Below are 18,681 nucleotides of genomic sequence, written 5' to 3'. Positions count from 1 at the left end.
TGGATCCGTCAGAATAACTCTTGGGTTATTCTTAGCATCCTTTCCAAACATCAGATTATTCTGAACATTAGCTTTCTTGATATTTTGTCCACAATTCCAGCTATCTGCAGGTATTCCAAGTGCTGATTAAAATATGTTTTAAAATGCAAAAAAATGAAAGCACATAAAAGTACAACCAAAGGCAAACTGCAAAGGGAACAATGCAATTTACAGAAGTCTTACTCAAGCAATGAATTCATTACTGGTGCTCATGTAGAAAAAATAGAAATATGTCTCCCCTTTTCTGTTTTTATGGGAAGAGCCATATTAATCTATGGTAGGCAGGGATGGGCTGTTTGGGAGAACCTGTAGCTAATGTTATGGCCGATTCGGAGAACCTCCAAATCCTACCCCTGGCTGGCCCCGACCATCCTACCCCACCCCTTCCAGGAGTCTGCACACGGCCTGTTTTGGATGTGAGGTAAGTGCAGGGCCCGTGTGAAGGCTTGAGGAGGGGGGAAAACAGGCCTCCTGGAAGTTCCAGGACCCTGGAGAATGCATTTTTCACCTTCCCAGAGCCTCAAGGAAAGCCATCGAAGCTTGAGGAAGGCAAAAACAGCCCATCCCCACATGGTGCAGAGCCACGCCCACCATGACCACACCCACCCAGCAACCAGGCAGAGAACCTGTTGCTGAAATTTTTGAAATTTTTGAAGCCCGCCTCTGATGGTAGCTCAACATCAGGAAGAATTTGGTAGCTATTTGTTTTCAAGCAAACAAATTTTATTAAATGCATAAGCTTTTTTGTGAGATGTACTGTATATACTCGAGTATAAGCCTAGTTTTTCAGCCCACTTTTTGGGCTGAAAAAAGCCGCCTCGGCTTATACTCGAGTCAGTGAAAAATTTGCCCGAAATGGAGGAGAAAAAGGGGCGGGGCCATGCCGCTGGGTGACACTCGTGAATGGCCCAGTGCCCCTGTGAGTTTCCCCTCCCTCTGTGTCAGTTTGCCGCGCAGCGCGCACCGCACCATCCCCCCTCCTCACGTTCTAATGTAATGCAGGGCTGTCTTACGATTCCCCTTCCTCCCCCTCCTGCCGCTCTGCAACGATGTCCCACCTCCTCCTTGTTATGGCAAGCAGCCACATAGCGATGTCCCACCTCCTCTGGTACAGTGATCCAATGATAGGAATCACTGTGCCGTGTGTCATAGGAGGCGGGACATCGCTCCCGCGGCTGCACGGGACATCATCATCACAGCGGGACATCAGCATCATGAGGTGAGTGAAGTATTTCATTGAATACACCGCTAGTTTACTGTTTTTCTTTGAAATAAATATTCAAAAACATTATTGGTATCTATTTTTATTTTTGAAATTTACCGGTAGCTGCTGCATTTCCCACCCTAGGCTTATACTCGAGTCAATAACTTTTCCAGTTTTTTGTGGTAAAATTAGGTGCCTCGGCTTATATTCGGGTCGGCCTATACTCGAGTATATACGGTAACTGTAGCCCACATAGAAGCTTAAGTCCTTTAATAATATCTGTTCTCTGGAAAGATGCTACTAGATCTCTTCCTCCTTTTCCCATTTTTAAGTTTACTTTGTTATGGGAGGCAAAAAAAGATTGTCAGGGTTGGTGCTGTGATTTTTGTGTCCCCTCTTTCAGTCATTCCGAAGTTCCCTGCTTGCCTGCCCGTCTCAATTTCAAAATGTACACAGGAGGAACTCTTTCCTGTTTGCCTTATCATAGGATTTCATTGAAAAATAGGGAACCAGGGAGCTGGAAGACCAGTGAGAGAAACTTCAATAACGAAACACCGGACATTTCTTGGCTACCTTGTGACTAAATAAGTGCAAGGACACAATGTTCTGCCCATGAATATCGCACCAAAATGCCATTCATTTAATTTGAAAGCAAATCCTCTTTCATAGACTAAATGAGAACTGGAAGAGGATAATGTTTCTGAAAAACTCTAACCAAGGCCCAGAAGTCATTATAGAGATTGTTTCTTGCTGATATCACCAAACAAAGCTATAAGGTATCTAACAAAATCACTGAATGACATTAATTGTGAATCTATCCTTTGTGTTTCACAGACAGAGCTTTGGGCAATGTTCAGTGAGTTTCCTAAATTTTAAATCATGCTAAGCTAAACCCAAAATTTCCAAATAGGACCACAGATGCTTATATTTTTAAGCTTCAATGTTGTTGTGGACTTTTAGTTTACCACTGAAATTTGGAACTTCTTATCTAATATCTACATGAAAAAGCTTCTTTAAGAAGAGTACTTTTATATAGTATTCTTGTCATGTTTGCCTCTTTTAGCTCAGCTTAATGTCTGTAGAAGAACCTGTTTCAGGACATAGTCACAAGTGGCCCATGTTTTAAATTCTGGATCTGAATAATATGTCTACTTTTTGATATGCTTTTACAGAAGATAGAAAAACTGCAGCAAATTTGGAATTAGAATTTGGGGAAAGGAAACTGAGATGTGTAAAACTTATGAATCAAAAGCTATTCAGCACCCTGAAACTCATAACTCAAAAGTAGATAACCAGAATTTAATATTTCTAATATTATTCTTGTAATGAATAACTTTCCCTACATGCACAACATACTGAGATAAACTTTTCCATAATACAAATCATGATGTGGTGCTGGTGACCTCTATCCGGCTTGGCTAATAAATATTATATTTTTATTTTTCCATTCAAACTTTGTCCTACATGGAACTACACATGTAATATTACTGTGTCTGATGGAGAAATTAATTCAGGACTCTTTTTAAAAATAAGATCAATTGGCCTCACCCCACAAACACGGGAAAGCCAACTAAAATATAGTTCAGTATTTTCATTTATCATATGGATCAGTATTTTTGCATTCACATAATAAAAACCAATCAATTAAAATATAATGTCAATAATTATTTCAATATCTCATCTCTCCTGCTCTCCTTCCTTTGTCTTCTCCATCCATTCTTTCCCATGCCAAAAATAGGACATGTGCCCATCTTATTGAGTCTTTATATAATTAGCTCTTGCTAATCAATCACATACTAGTATTTTTTATTCTTCTTTATTGGTTCATTTATTGGTTTATTACTTATTTGATTTCCTGCCAGGAGAAAAAGGCAGTATAAATAGTATTTCATTGTGGCTGGAGATATAATTTAATCATACAATGGAAGATTAGACTTTCACATATATCCCTTGGGCATGCTGCAATTCAACAAGTGTAAGTTTGCCATAGCTCACCTGTGAAATCAAATGGAAAAGCAGATAGTTTCATCAGATTCAGGAAGAAGAAGAAGAAGAAGAAAGTCTCTGTGATGATAGCTGAAAGGCATGAGCTACAGAGGCCTTTGTGTCAATTGCATATCCAATTGAGACAAGCTGAATCTACAATTGGCCATGTGCTTTTCTCTTGAATCGTTAAGTTTTCTTTAACAAATTGTTGGAATAGAGGATGCCACTTCAAGATGCAGTTATGGAAAAAAATAAAATAAAATTCATTTGATGTATCTGCCACCTCAGTCTTTCTAGGCTTTAAGTAATCAACCCTTTGTTCCCATCATATCATTATCTTTGATCCATTGTAGCTCAGCATAATCTAAACCATCTAACTTCAATTTTTTTTGTCCATCATATAAATTGGATTTCAAGTCCCATAACCTCTAATAGCATGATGTTGGAACCAGACTTTATGGGAGCTGAAATTGTTATACTTGGAAAGATCTTGTTTTCAATGGAAACTCACTCTTGCTGGAAGGTGCAGATAACATTTTTTTTTGTATCACTGTCTTGTGACTTTTACCTTGACATATACATACATTAAGGTGACCAGACATCCCGCTTTTGGCGGGACACCCCCGCTTTTTGATGCATTTTCCCGCGTCCCGCCCGCTTTTTAAAAAGGCACGCTTTTTTTGGCGCTCGCAGCTCCCGCCCATCAGCTGCTGGGCTGGCTCATCGTTCTGTTCTATGCTACCTACAAATTTAAGCCAGCCCAGCCTGCCGCTCACTGATTTGATTGGCTGGACTCCAGCCAATCAGTGAGCTGGCCAACCAGCTCACTGATTGGCTGGACTCCTTAGCTGAGGACGCATGCGCGAGTCTCCATTTTATTTTGTCTTTCTTGTTGGGGTTGCAGCTGCGCTTACTGGTGGTGAGTAAAATAAATCATGTTTTGTAAATAATGTACTTATTTTATTCTTATTGTCTTATTTGGTACCGTGGGAATTGTGAGGCGCTGGGCTGGGGGAAGGAGACAGCCCCCTTCTCCCCCTTTGGCTTTGCGGAGTTCACAGCCAGCCCCTGTGCTGCGGTGGCACGGGCAGCAAGTCTGGATGGAACCACGTGGAAGTTCTCTGCGCGACCGGCAGCCGCTTTTTACTCCCGAGTAAAAATTTTACTCGGGAGTAAATTTTACTTACTCCCGAGTAAAAATTTTACTCGGGAGTAAAATTTACTCCCGAGTAAAAAATTTACTCGGGAGTAAAAAGCGGCTGCCGGTCGCGCAGAGAACTTCCACGTGGTTCCATCCAGACTTGCCGCCCGTGCTGGCTGTGAACTCCGCAAAGCCAAAGGGGGAGAAGGCAGGGGGCTGTCTCCTCCCCCCAGCCCAGCAAACAGAGTCCGTTTTTCAGCCATGCAGACAACTTCCACGTGGCTTCCGCGGCTCTCGCAGCCCGGCAGAAGCATTTTTTCCGGGGAGGGCTCTGCCTTAAGCAAGAATTGCATTAAAGACCAGAGCAACAGGTATTTCCTTATTTGCCTGGAGATAGATAATTCCTAGGGATACTTGCCATGTTCTTTCATCTGTGTGTGTGTGAGAGAGAGAGAGTGTGTGTGTGTGTGTGTGTGTGTGTGTGTGTGTGTGAGAGAGAGAGAGAGAGAGAGAGAGGTAATTCATAAAATCACTTCCCCCTCCAGCCATTCTTCCCTGGCTTTCCTACAACTGACATTTCTGCCACTGCATGGTTTTTTTTTAAAAAAAATTGTGGCGGAGGCTGTTTGCTTCAAGGTGGCTTGCCTCGTTGGGGGGGGGAGGGCTCTGCCTTAAGCAAGAATTGCATTAAAGACCAGAGCAACAGGTATTTCCTTATTTGCCTGGAGATAAATAATTCCTAGGGATACTTGCCATGTTCTTTCATCACCATGACGATCTTATTTTTTGAGCTAAATGTATTTTTCCAGTTTGAATTGGGCATAATCTTTTTTTATTGATCCACTGTCAGGAAGAGGGATTATAATTTAAAACAGATGATTTCAGTGGCATCTTTTTTATTAATTTAAATTTCTTTCCGTTCTCCATACCCATCTTCTTGTATCAAATAATAGCTGTGGATTCATTGGTATTAAGTGTATATGTTTGAAGCAGTGCAGGAAATCTTGAAAACTTATGAATTTCTCTCCCCTCTGTGGCATTAGGCCTTAGTATCTGATTTGCTATATAACTTAGCAGTAGTTATTAGCACTCTTGGTGAATGATTCCCTTTTCTCAAATTATCTTGAACAATAGTTTGCAGTGTTTTCATATCTTGCATCCAGCTTTTTAAATTTATTATTAAATAATTTGTATTCTATCAGGGGCTTTCAGCAGTTTACAGCAACAAAAATGCCAAATAAAATTATATTATTATAAAATCATTGTAACAATTCCACAAAAACAATAAAAAGAAAATCCAGTGATAAAACCATATTAAATCCCAATGGCTCTAGAAGACAGAATAATTTGTACAGCCTTCCTGAATGGACAGCAGGTTAGGGCTCCCTGCTCTGGAGGAGGTTTCCAAAGGATGGGCACCAGCTGAGACCTTCCTCCTGAGAAAGCCCTACCTTTGTCATGAAAGTAGCAAGGTCCAAAATTATAGACCCATATCCCTGTTAAATGCAGATTACAAAATCTTTGTATCAATATTGGCGGAAAGACTAAAAATAATATTAAATCAGAGTATACATTCGGATCAAAACGGCTTTCTCCCAAAAAGACATATTAGAAACAATACAAGAATAATAATTGATACCTTGGAATTCTATCAAACAAGATCCGAGAAACAACTCGCATTAATCTTTGTCGACGCTCAGAAAGCCTTTGATAACCTAGATTGGAACTTTCTAACCACTCAACTAAAAATGATGAAATTTGGCGATAAATCTATTAGGATTATAGAATCTATATATTCACGGCAATCTGCAAATATTATAGTCAATGGGGAACTAACGGAGAGGATACAAATTGGAAAGGGTGTTAGACAAGGGTGCCCGCTCTCCCCACTACTATTTATTACGTCACTAGAGGTCCTTTTAAATCGGATAAGATCAAATCAGGAAATTAGGGGCTTGACCATAAAAAGAGAACAATATAAAGTACAGGCCTTCGCGGATGACATGGTCTTTATCGTAGAAGACCCCTTACTTTCAGGACCGAATTTGATGAAGGACATTGAGAACTTTGGGTGTGTGGCCGGTTTAAAAATAAACAAGGAAAAAACAAAAATGATTATAAAAAACTTCCCCAAAAACCAGATTGGAGAACTAGAGGAAACAATGGAATTAAAGGTAACTAAAAAAATTAAGTATTTAGGGATCTGGCTGTCTGCGAAATATTTTATTTATTGTGCATATGATTTTTTCTGTGTTGATTCTTTTTTTAAATTGTCTTAGACTATTTAAAAAAAGATTCTATCCAAAATAAATTGAAACAAGCCATTTTTAAAATTTCTATGCACAATACTTTGAAATGGACTCAGGAGTCATGATTGACACTGAGTGAATTTGCACTTTTAATAATCAGGAAGATACAATGGCATTGAAAAAAGTGACTGATGACCATTTTTCACACTTAGCGACCGTTGTGGCATCCTCATGGTTACACGATCAAAATGTTGATGTTTGGCAACGGATTCGTATTTCTGATGATAGTTTGAAATGGTGACAGTATAAATTATTGCTGGTGTAATACTTAACAATGGTTTTTAAGGATTTCTTTTATTTATAGAATACCTTTTTTATTATTTTGGGGGGATTTTTACTTTTAAATTGTTTATAAAACGTATTTACTACAAGAAATGTTCCTTTTTGCAAATGTGATCTTTGCAAATCTTTGTGATGCAATATGTTCAGACCAGGTTTATGTGTCTCAAAGTGGCTGCTATTCTATGGGCAGGCCAGGTTGGTGCAAGGCAGCTTTGCCAGATTTGGTGTGTTTCACCCTCATTGAATTTTATATCGTATAAAGAATGGAAGGAGGAAGGAAGAGAAAAAAGGACGAAGGGAGTGAGTGAGGAAAGAAGAGGATGGAAGGAGGGAGGAAGGAAGGAAGAGAGGGAAAGAGCAGAAGACAGATAAGGTGAAGGTAGATAAGCAAGAGGAATGAAGGAAGAAGTGAGGAGTCTCGAGGAGGGGGAAAACATTTAGTGACCAAAGTTACAATGGCATTGAAAAAAGTGACTGATGACCATTTTTCACACTTAGCGACCGTTGCGACCATTTTTCACACTTAGCGACAGTTGCGACCATTTTTCACACTTAGCGACCGTTGCAGCATCCTCATGGTCACGTGATCAAAATTTTGTTTGGCAACAGATTCGTATTTATGCTGGTTTCAGTGTCCTGGGGTGACCTTTTGACAAAAAAAATTTTTTTTAATCAACCCCCCCCCCCCCCCAGTCAAGGGTGTCCCTCTTTTCCAATCTGAAAATCTGGTCACCTTAACATACATACATACATACATACATACAGACAGACAGACAGAGGTAGGTAGGTAGGTAGGTAGGTAGGTAGGTAGGTAGGTAGGTAGGTAGAAGATGAGACAACACACACACACACAGGCACACACGATTGGAAGTTTTGATCTGATATATATATATATATATATATATATATATATATATATATATATATATATATATATATATATATATATATATATATATACTTAAAGTCACAACCCCTGGTATGCCCAAGTGTGGGAGGAAGGTCACACTTCCACTCTCTGTCATTAGGCTCGTCACAAGAGTCCATCCAGACAGAAACCCAATATTTTTACTGTTGCCTTTGTTATATTTGTGTTTTTATTTGTGCTGATAAATAAATAAAGGAAGACTAGTATAGATCTATTTCAAGCTATTTAGCTCTCATCAGCTAGCCATATCCTTACTGGGATTCGAACCTGTGCTCTATTGCCTCCCAGGCAGGGAGTTAACCATTTGAGCTACAGAGAACGACTCCTTTTATCAGCCAGCCAGGGTGGGAGGTATATACTTAAAGTCACAACCCCTGGTATGCCCAAGTGTGGGAGGAAGGTCACACTTCCACTCTCTGTCATTAGGCTCGTCACAAGAGTCCATCCAGACAGAAACCCAATATTTTTACTGTTGCCTTTGTTATATTTGTGTTTTTATTTGTGCTGATAAATAAATAAAGGAAGACTAGTATAGATCTATTTCAAGCTATTTAGCTCTCATCAGCTAGCCATATCCTTACTGGGATTCGAACCTGTGCTCTATTGCCTCCCAGGCAGGGAGTTAACCATTTGAGCTACGTGAGCTATGGCTAGCTGATGAGAGCTAAATAGCTTGAAATAGATCTATACTAGTCTTCCTTTATTTATTTATCAGCACAAATAAAAACACAAATATAACAAAGGCAACAGTAAAAATATTGGGTTTCTGTCTGGATGGACTCTTGTGACGAGCCTAATGACAGAGAGTGGAAGTGTGACCTTCCTCCCACACTTGGGCATACCAGGGGTTGTGACTTTAAGTATATACCTCCCACCCTGGCTGGCTGATAAAAGGAGTCGTTCTCTGTAGCTCAAATGGTTAACTCCCTGCCTGGGAGGCAATAGAGCACAGGTTCGAATCCCAGTAAGGATATGGCTAGCTGATGAGAGCTAAATAGCTTGAAATAGATCTATACTAGTCTTCCTTTATTTATTTATCAGCACAAATAAAAACACAAATATAACAAAGGCAACAGTAAAAATATTGGGTTTCTGTCTGGATGGACTCTTGTGACGAGCCTAATGACAGAGAGTGGAAGTGTGACCTTCCTCCCACACTTGGGCATACCAGGGGTTGTGACTTTAAGTATATACCTCCCACCCTGGCTGGCTGATAAAAGGAGTCGTTCTCTGTAGCTCAAATGGTTAACTCCCTGCCTGGGAGGCAATAGAGCACAGGTTCGAATCCCAGTAAGGATATGGCTAGCTGATGAGAGCTAAATAGCTTGAAATAGATCTATACTAGTCTTCCTTTATTTATTTATCAGCACAAATAAAAACACAAATATAACAAAGGCAACAGTAAAAATATTGGGTTTCTGTCTGGATGGACTCTTGTGACGAGCCTAATGACAGAGAGTGGAAGTGTGACCTTCCTCCCACACTTGGGCATACCAGGGGTTGTGACTTTAAGTATATACCTCCCACCCTGGCTGGCTGATAAAAGGAGTCGTTCTCTGTAGCTCAAATGGTTAACTCCCTGCCTGGGAGGCAATAGAGCACAGGTTCGAATCCCAGTAAGGATATGGCTAGCTGATGAGAGCTAAATAGCTTGAAATAGATCTATACTAGTCTTCCTTTATTTATTTATCAGCACAAATAAAAACACACACATATATATATATATATATATATATATATATATATATATATATATATATATATATATATATATATGTTATATATGTTATATTTATGCTGATAAATGATTCCCAGTAAGGGTGTGGCTAGCTGATGAGAGCTAAATAGCTTGAAATAGATCTATACTAGTCTCCCTTTATTTATTTATCAGCATAAATATAACAAATATAACAAAAAGGCAACAGTAAAAAATATTGGGTTTCTGTCTGGATGGTCTCTTGTGACGAGCCGAAGACAGAGAGTGGAAGTGTGACCTTCCTCCCATATTTGGGCATACCAGGGGTTGTGACTTTAAATTTTATATATATATATATATATATATATATATATATATATATATATATATGTGTGTGTGTGTGTGTGTGTGTGTGTGTGTGTGTGTGTGTGTGTGTGTGTGTGTGTGTGTGTCTGTCTGTCTGTCTGTCTGTCTGTCTGTCTGTCTGTCTGTCTGAAGGTAAAAAGACAATGGAATCTTTTCAGTAACCCAATCCATCATGGCTACTATTTTTAAGTCAGATCAAAACTTCCAATCGTGTGGAGGAGTGTTTGTGTGTTTGTTTGTATGTTGTTTCTTTTTTAGTTTTTTTCTTCAATTGTCAACTGAGAATAATGGATTCTGGAAACATATAAAGCTGCTTTATGACAAGTCATATTCTTATTCCATCTCTAGTCTAACATCTTCATGTTAGTGATACAGTTCTTGAATGGCATACTCCGTCTCTCAACTATAGCTCTTCCAAAAAAAAAAAAAAAAGACTTGTCCATATAGTGATCAAAACATGTTTTGCACTATTATTACAATAAAAACTACATTTCCACTATTGGTTAAAGAAGCAGCTCCCAGCTTTGTTTGCAGTAAATAGAGCTGATTATGAATTTTGGGACTTGTTTTCCCAACAAATCTGGAGGCCATGAAATTAGGAAATCTTATCTTAGAACAACTTTTAATGTACTAATTCTTAACTACAATAATACATTTATATTCCTAACTCACTTCCCAATGAGCAAAACATACAACCCAGGTCACATAAGTTAGTCACTTTTATCACTTGTATCGACTATAAATAAGCATCATTGGAATTTTAAATCTCTCAATTAACATGCAGGTAAAGCATTGTCTAGTTTGGTGCTAAATCATGACTATATCTTCTTGGCCACCAACATAAATTAAGCAACCAAACATGATATGCCTATAATTTTTCAGCCTCCCCCAGTGACAGTCGAGAATTGAGAAATTCTATTTGTTCACTTGGGAGGGGAGAGTGTCACATTTCCATTATCAGTTGAAAGTTCTGCATAGTCTTTATAGCACTGTTTTCCTTTGGGGGAAATAATACTGTAGGCTTATAGTCTTTGCAATGCTTTTTTATTTATTTATGATTTTATGACCGGAGGAGACTTCAGGAGGCCCAGGAGAAAGATTGCTTACAAACAGCATTACGTGGAATCCAGCATCTGCCTTTTGAAATTCAAAACTAACTTTTTCCATCCCACTGTAAACCTTCCTTCTGACCTGTTCTAACCCGTTCAAATAGTTCTCTTGTTTTATATAATGCTATAGGTTGTGCTGACCATTAGGTATATGATGTATGAAGCCACTATTATGGCTCATTGTGAGTTGGATCAGTTTGATATGTTCAATAAACTTTTTTAAAAAATTCCAGATTAAGATCATGTATAAATTTAACTAGCTTGGACCCAACAGTTTCAGTTCTTTATCTAATCAAAGATATATTGATACAGGAGAAAATATATTGTTAGGTCCAGTTGTGGAATACCATTTTTTTTTTACTACCGGTGTGTGGGTGTGGCTTGGTGGGCATAGTGTGGCTTGGTGGGCATGGCAAAGGAAGGATACTGCAAAATCTCCATTCCCACCCATTCCAGGGGAAGGATACTGCAAAATCTCCATTCCCACCCCACTCTGGGGCCAGCCAAAGGTGGCATTTGCCGGTTGTCCAAACTACTCAAAATTTCTACTACCGGTTCTCCAGAACCTGTCAGAACCTGCTGGATTTCACCCCTAGTTAAGTCAGAGTGTTAGTGATAGGTCATGAACTACTATGTTGCTTTGAGTTATTTGGTCTCATGGCTACTGTATTCATTGTTGTGGGTTGTTGTTTTTTTACTATACTTTGCATTGTTTTTATCCACACTAATAGCAATAGCGCTTAGACTTATTTACTGTCCCACAGTGTTTGACAGCATTCTCTAAGCAGTTTATAGAGTCAGTATATTGCCCCCAACAATCTGGGTCCTCATTTTACTGATCTCAGAAGAATGGAAGGCTGAGTCAACTTTGAGCCCTGTTAGGATCAAACTCCAAGCTGTGGGCAGAGTTAGCCTACAGTCTTGCATTCTAACCACTGCACCACCAAGGCTGTAAGTCAGGGCTGTCAAACTCGTGGCCCACAGGCTGGATGCATCATATGCCATGCCCATGTCCAGTTTAGGAAAGGGGAAAAAAGTCATGTGAGGAAGCTGTGATGAGGCAAATTTGACAGCCCTGCTCTAAGCCATCCAGAGTTAATATGTGAGATAGGTCACTGTTCTGACCCCCTCCTCCGTCCAGTAACGAAAGCCGAGACACGCTTAATGAGAATGTCCTTTAATAACAAGACCACACTCTCGGTGGCTGAAACCAAGTAAACAAACAGATAAGGACCTTGGCAGCAAGGCCGACAAACCTTTGCAGCAATTCAGACAAACTCTGGCAGCAAACCAGCCTGCCAAGTTTGTTTCTCTTTAGTCAAAGCATTGACTTCTGCAAGAAGGGCGTGGCACAAGCAGTCTCTTTTACATTCTGGAGAGGAGCCTAATGACCATCAGCTGAGCGTAATTACCTCCTGTAATTAAGTAGTTGTTCTTGACGCCGAGTAGCTCTTCAACGGCGTGCATCCCAGAACAACTCACTGTTGGTTTCTGGATCACTCTCCCTTGTCTTCTCCCCACTGATCCAAGGCTCAGGCGCCACCTGGTGGCCAACCAGTCTCTCTGCACCCCGCTCGGAGTCGGAACCCTGTCCAGGGTCCTTCACTTCCTCCAGGGCCGATTCATAGGGCCCCTCGCTGTCGGAGTCTGGTGGCAGCTCCAACTGCTCCTGCTGGGCCACAACAGGTCACTATACAGATCAAATGTAGGAATAAATAAAATCTTTATTGTAACTAACCAGAATAACACAAAAGAAAAGTCAAGTTTTTTCGTTCTCAGAAATCTTTAGAAAAACCTGGGGTTGGAAAGAAGGAAGTCCAAAAATTTAGCTTAGATGTGACAGCAGTGGCATTGCAGTTTAAACAAACACACAATGAATTTGTTTACAGTTTAATTAGTATTCCTGGTGTTCCCTATCCATAATCAGCAAAAAAATATTAAATATTTTTGGTTTATGTTTTGTACAGAGAACCAAATCTGATCTTGGGTTGGGGTTTTCTTTTATATTGTGTTTTTATTGTTTATTTTATTACGGGCTGTCCAGAGTTTGTTGGAGTCAGGTGGTGCCTGGAATAAACAAACAAACAATCAAACAAACAAACAAACAAAGCATCAGACCTTATAGCAACTTTACATTGCTCGTAATTACTAGGAGAGGCACAAATCAATTTGTACCAGGTGCAAATAAGTAGCACTAATTCAATATTGTTGATTTAACCATGATCCTCTTCAAAGTAGTTTTCGGAATGTTTAACAATTATTCTCCCTGACAAGCAAATGGAGGCAATTAGTTAAAGAATTTTTCATGGGCAATATTTTCTTATAAAACAGCCTACCTCATCCTGATGCTCTCTACACATGCTACAACCTCTTGCCAAACTATTCTGATGGGAGGTAATAGAGACTATAATCTAACACATCTGGAAAGCACCATTCAGAGAAAAGCTGTGCTGTAGTCAGAATGGATCTGTTTAGGCCTGCACTGACTTTCTTAAGGAGAGAATCCAAATAATTAAAATAAATTAAAATCACAAAAGAAAACAAATCAATAAATCACTGTTCTGGATTTTTTTATAAAGTTTGTTTTCTGATCTGAAGATGAAATAATTACTTCATGGTCAAACACCATTGATCCTTTCCCCCTCTCCTCTTGGGTGGCAAACCAGTCACAAAAATAAACAAAATCAACCTTTTTTTAAAAGAAAGGAAACACATAGTATTTTAAAAATGTAACTTGAGATGTCCAGAATACAACTATTCACTAGCAAGAGATATTAATTACACACTGTTAAGATTAGATGCTGCCTAAATTTGATAAATTACTGTATTTTTTGGACTATAAGATGCTCTGGACTATAAGACACACCTAGCTTCTGTGGAGGAAAACAAGAAAAAAAATCTGCCTCTGCTTCCCAGCATCCATCTGGCCCATTCGCCACCACAGCCCATTTGCCACAGCCCGTTCACCACAGCCCATTTACCACTGCTATCCATTTACCCATGACCCATTCATCACTGCTGCTGGGGCCCGTTCGCCATGACAGCCAATTTGCCTCTGCCACAGTGGCCATTCTAGAATAGGTGATCAGCGCTGCACCAACCCCCCTCCCCCGCACTATTCACTGTAAAAGACGCACAGACTTTTCCACCCACTTTTTGGGGGGGGGGGGAAATGCGTCTTCTACTCTGAAAATATTATGAACAAATGGCAGCTTGATTAAGAAGTAAAGTTCACAAAAGAAAATGTAATGCTCCCAACAGAGCATAAGATATCTCCGATTGGCTACAAATAGCTTATTGCTGCTAGAATCTATTGAGAGAGATGCCAGAGAAGTTTCTCAGTTTATTTTATTACAGATAATAAAATCTGAGATGTAAAAATCAATATCCTCAGGTTCAGTCTGACAAAGGAAAAGAGCAAATGTATTCCTAAGTGGTACAGAGAAATAAAAGGCTGGAGTTTCAAACACAGGTGCAATGAAACAGAGATTGCTTGGCAACATGATAAATCTCACTCCACCTCACTTTATTTAGCTACTTCCACCCTTGTTTGAAAAGACCCAAACATTTTCTTTTCCCAGTTAAGGAGAGGAGCTGAGTTATTTCTTTTTGTGTAGACGATGATAATGTTATCCATTCAGTTGTGCCTGATTCTTGGTGCTGCCATGGGCCAGTTCTCACCACATCTTCCTATCTTTTACTACTTCTTTGTTTATGTAGATAATACAGAACATCTGTCCCTCATCACAATGAAGACTGGGAATGTCTCAGATGACATGCTGGAAGACTGAAAGTGGAAACCCATAACTTGCAACAACAGATACTAAACTATTTTGGGAAGTGGTGGTTTAAAAACAAAAAAAAAGTGATGGCAAAGAGCTCCAAAAATATGCTCGACCAATTTTTTGTTGTTCAGTTGCTAAGTCGTATCCAACTATTCTTGACCCCATGGACCACAACACACCAGGTCCCTCTATCCTTCACTGTCTCCTGGAGTTGGGCCAAGTTCATGTTCATTGTGACGATGACTTCTATTTAACCATCTCATCAACCAACCATCTCCTTCTCCTTTTGCTTTCCATCTTTCCCAACTTTAGGGTCTTTTCCAAGAGAGGCCCTCTCTTCCCATTAGGTAGCCAAGTTTCCAATGACTCCTCTCTTCTCATTATCTTCGCCAAAATATTTGAGCTTCAATTTAAGTATCTGGTGCTCAACCAAATAGCAAATGAAATACATTTAAATTAATGAACACAAGAACTCAAATTAACTGATGGTGTCTGAATTGATTCCAACAGAAGAAAAAATGGGGGTTATAATGGACAGATCAACTAAATGTCAATTCAGTAAGGTTAGTAAATGATGGAAAGTTACACTTAAAACCAGAAGGGTGTAGAAATAATCCTAGAGTTCTAAAATTACCTAACCACACAGCTGGTTAGAAGTCATAAGTCATACCTACTAGCAAGATATATCATTAGTTGTTGCACATGAGTGTTAATTTTCAGTTTTTGCAGTTGAATATATGCCATTGCACGGTTGCTCTGTTTATCTGGCAATCCCACAGAAGATGGACAGGAACCCACAAGAAATAGAACAACTAAATAAAATTGTCCTGGTACTTTTTGAGCACCCAAAACTATCCATCTGGGAGGCAATTCAATGCGTCTTTTTTCTGATTCATCTGTTGTTTTCCTTTAATATTATAAAAAAATCTATTCTGAATTCTCAGAAATAATTCTTTTGGCCCTAAAATTTTATCCGATTTTTTTTTTAACAGAAGTAACAGTTATACTCAGATTTTGCCGATGTTTTCTTTTTCCAAGACAAGAACAATAATTTATATGCATGAGTAATTATTTTTAATCACTAAAGCTTGCAAACATCTGTAACTACCCAAGGGGAACATAGATTACTGGTTAACATCATGTGGGTTGGAATTTGCTCTCCCATCTCTACCCCCCATTGAGCCCCAGCTGGCTATAATTCTGGGGCATTTCCAAAAAGGTTTTATATTTCTTTTTTGCTATGCTGCTCCAACCTTAGCAATCAATGTTCCAAATACATTCAGCTGCTTAAGATACTAGTTTCAGGCCTTGGCATTCTTCAGGTTTTTCTGGTTCCTTCTGCCATTGTATACCCTTTTCTTCATCTGTTCCATCAGGGAAAAATATATAACTCTAAAAATTCCAGTAAGGTTAAAACAGCTGTGTGTTGGCTGGGGCGGGGAGGGGGGACTATTTGTCCCTAAACAGTAGCTGCTGAATTGCATACACTCCTTTTTGGTTTTCTACTTCCAAAAGTTTTAAGAAAGACAGCCCTGTGTACAGTACAAATAAAAATAATTTATTTTGGAAAGTTAAATAAACTATAGGCCAGTGATGGTGAACGTTTTTCTGCTTGGGTGCCAAAAGGGCACGCCCACACCCATAATGCAATGCCCTCCACCCCATGCATGCACACAACCCCCCTGCACTCCCCCCATGCATGCGCGGAGGCCTCACTGAAGCTTTTGGACTACCAGTAGGCCCATTGGGCCATTTTTTGCCCTCCCCAGGCTTCAGGAAAGCCACTAGAGGCTGTGGATGGCAAAAAATGGGCCCAACAGGCCTACTGGAAGTTCAGAAACAAACTTCCAGTTTGCCCGTTGGGCCATTTTTCATCCTCCCCAGGCTTCAGGAAAGCCTCCTGAAGCCTGGGGAGGGCAAAAAACAGCCTGTTCCACCCTCTGGAAGGCCAAAAATCAGCTGGCCAGTGCGCACATGCGCACTGGAGCAGACATAAGGCAACGCCTCACTTTCCCTCAGATACATCTCCGTGTGCCACCTGTGGCATGCATTCAGGGCTATAGGCTATTATTTACATAGGAGTAGGCCCAAATAATTAGAGAAGGCTCTGATCATGGTCATCTGAGGACTTGAAGCAAGGCCTTCTCAATCCTAGGCTAATCCCTTAACCTTGAAGCTGATTAAAATGCTACCTTGGCATAATATTCAGATCTACAGGAGAGTTTATTGAGATGAGAAAGGGAATATTGGATTCCCTATAGGAGGAAGAAACCATTCTACATAAAAAATATTGTGTGTGAATCACATGATTCTGAATGGCTTTTAATGTTTCACTTTGCTCATATATTGCTTTATTTATATAGTTTTGATGGGGTTTTTTTTTGGTACTGTTTATGTTTTAATTATAAACCTCCTAGAACCACGAATGGGCGAATAAAATAAATTGAATAAACAAATAAATATTCTATTTAACACAATTTCTCTTTTACTTTAACAGTCATAAATTACATATAGTTTTTGTAAGGAAGTGGAGGACCTCTGGAGCAAAGAAAGAGTAGAGAGGAAAAGGTACACTTCCATTTGACATTGCTCCAGCTTCCCATGTTGGTGATGTGGCCTTGTGCAATTCTTTGTTGTATGATTTTGTTTATAGGCTCATCTGAAATTATACCTGTGGCTTTTATATTATAACACATGTTTCCCACTTTTTTGCCCTATTCATGCAGCAGCACTTCAGCAGAGAAATAGGAACCTGCAGATAATATTAGGTAATGCATAACATTTATTTTGGTGGGATTTAATAAAGGTTAAAAATTCATAAGAATTCTGAGAATTACTCCTTAAAATAATCTATAATTAATCAACTGATGTCTCAACAAATGTCAGTTCATTCCAAAGTCCAAATCAAAATAGTACCACAGAGAAAGTGATATTCAGTGAGATGGCATCACATTCTTAAAATACTACAACTGGTCTCCTTTTTCACCATTGCCTTCATCCTTGTGGATTAGGAGCAACTCCTAAACCTGTCCCTGAAACCTAATTTAGATCACTCTAGATCAGTTTGGTGCCTTCACTGTCTGTCTTCTCCCCAGCTATCATGATAAAAAAAAAAATTTCAAGTTTGTAACTTGTTTGGGAATTGGATTTTAATACTACAAGATGTTTTAAACTAATATTTCATCTACTATATTCCTTTTTGTATAGGAAAGATGTTAGATAGGGTGAACAGAGGAGACAGGACTCAGGCTTCAGTGACAACAACAGCTCTTTATTCAGTAACTATGTACAGATTCAGTAACTATGTCAGACAGCTCAGCCAATAAGCTGAAATTATTTTCCCTCCGGAATGGGGGACTTTGGTGAAGCCTATTGCATCAGTCTCAGTATCTAACAAAAGACAATGTTTTTATCTAATGCTTTTGGAAGACAAGAGGAAGAACTAGTATTGTCCAAATATTTATTTGTTTACATAACTGACTTGGCCATCTAGTTCATATAATGACTGTAGGCAATTCACAACACTCACTAAAAACAAAACCACCCTCACTTCATTTCTGTTCAACAAAGATAAAAACAAAACCACCCTCATGTCATTTCCGCTCTAGTAAAGAGGAATGAGATAATACAGAGACTAATATTACAGAATCTCCTTGTGCAACTAGTCACAGGTTAAATACATCTGTTTTATAAAAGTTTTTCAGCTTGGAACATTCTGTGCTACAAAAACACCTAGGCTGACTTCACTTTTTCAGACAAACTGATTTGGCAAAGCTTTTGAATTATTGATATGAGCCTGGTACTTTGGAATGTGGCCCTAAACCAGATGTGTAAAG

This window comes from Thamnophis elegans, chromosome 2 (assembly GCF_009769535.1).
Source record: "Thamnophis elegans isolate rThaEle1 chromosome 2, rThaEle1.pri, whole genome shotgun sequence".
NCBI classification, from domain to species: Eukaryota; Metazoa; Chordata; class Lepidosauria; order Squamata; family Colubridae; genus Thamnophis; species Thamnophis elegans.
This window is presented reverse-complemented; position numbering follows the sequence as displayed.